Raw genomic sequence first — 1970 nt, forward strand, 5'->3', positions numbered from 1 at the left:
AGGGTAGGACTTCCCATTTCAGCGTTTCCAGGTATGTTTTGACCGGTGACGCGACATGCGGCCGAGCGTTATTATGCAGCAAAATCACCTTATCGTGTCTTTGCTCATATTGCGGCCGTTTTTCTTTCAATGCTCGGCTCAAACGCATCAATTGTCGTCGATAGAGATCTCCTGTGATGGTTTGGATGGGTTGGAGCAGCTCGTAATACACTACCCCCAGCTGATCCCACCAAATGCAGAGCATGAGCTTGGAAAAGTGGATATTCCGCTTTGGCGTTGATGCTACTGCTTCGCCGGGCTTAACCCACGATTTTTTACGCTTGGGATTACTGTAGTATATCCACTTTTCATCACCAGTTACAATACGATGTAAAAAACCTTTCCTTTTTTGTCGTTGAAGCAGCTGTTCACACGTGACAAGACGCCGTTCGACGTCTCTCGGCTTCAGTTCGTATGGCACTCAAGATCCTTCCTTTTGTATCATTCCTAACGCTGTCAGACGTTTCGAAACTGTTGTTCGATCAACTCCTAATGATTTTGCAACATCGGATTGCGTCTGACATGGATCTTCAGCAAGTAATGTTTCCAATTCTTTGTCTTGAAACTTTTTTGGTGCACCACGTGCGTTCTCTATCTTGAACATCAAAATCACCATTTTTAAATCGGTTAAACCAATCTCTGCATGTTTTTTCCGACAGAGCATTATCACCATAGGTTTCTACAAGAATTCTGTGTGCTTCAGCTACAGATTTCTTCTGAATAAAGTAGTACAGTAAAATTCCCCGCAAAAACGGTTTATTTGGCACGAAATTTGACATGTTTTACGCTACGAAAAGAAAATGTGTTTTATAGATTAATAGAAAGACACGCACGATTTTAAACATAGGTTAATAAACTTCAATATAGATGCGTCATCATCTTGAATTATACACACAATTTTTATACCGCCATCTGATGGTGAAACGGCGAGAACTTATTCACACTCCCAATATATGTGGCGATTCGGCATTTACTGACCGCACGTTCGCCGGCGCGTACGGTACAGCAGCCGACATCTCGCGCCGGAAGGCGCAAGTAGGTACTGCAGCCGCGCCGGCTCTTCGCAGCAGCGCCGCGAGAGCCACCGCTGTTCGCGGTCTAAAGGAGAGCGTTCCCGCGCTCCCTCGCTCCCTCGCTCTCTCTTGCCACGTGTCTTGTGCGCGACGCACGTCTTCCGTGCCGCTCTTGTCTTCCTTATCGGTAATGCCGGCCTTTTTGGCGTGAAGTGTATGTGTCGGAACCTTCGGGCTGGTTTCGTGCTCAATAGCGAGCGAGTTTTCCTCGCATCTCCGAACGCCGATGCGCGGATGCAGCGTGCGTATAGTGCAATCGTCTCCCTCGCGGGCCGATCACGTGATCGCCACATGCGGTAATGCGTGCCCGCGATGCGACAACCACAGTCCGTGTTCGGCGCGTTTGACCGGAAGGGCGATCGCGAGCACGTGCGAAGCGTGACCCGTGTGTGCTTGTTTTGTATGTATATGCGAGTAACTCCGTGTGCGAACGGCTAGGCAAGCGTGCCTTCCGTTTTCCGCTTCACGGGCGATCCGTTAGTGAAGTCGCTCGGGATTGGCTGCACTTGCCGGCTCGCTATTAGCATCTCTGAGAGGCTGCGTTTTTCAGGCTTCTTGCCTCTCGCAATCAGACGAGCGTTGCGTTTATCGCTGAGCCTTTGTCCTCAGCCGCCTTACACAGGAGATCGACAAGCTGTTCACGTGCACAGCGACGTGTACACGTGTTCAGCCAATCGCAGGCGCGCTCGTGTCTCGCGAGTCTATGTACGCGTTTCTTTTGTTAGCAACCATTGTTTCTGTAGTGATATAGAATAAACATTTGTTATCTCTGTAAGTGAGCAAGAGATCACACCTGGGTGTCGTACTTCCCTTGTTTCTACCTGGGTCACTACCCGGAAAGAACGTAGTGATAATTTT

Source organism: Odontomachus brunneus, unplaced genomic scaffold, assembly GCF_010583005.1.
Source record: "Odontomachus brunneus isolate Ranch 3 - 2012 unplaced genomic scaffold, Obru_v1 Obru_scaffold_086, whole genome shotgun sequence".
Lineage (NCBI taxonomy): Eukaryota > Metazoa > Arthropoda > Insecta > Hymenoptera > Formicidae > Odontomachus > Odontomachus brunneus.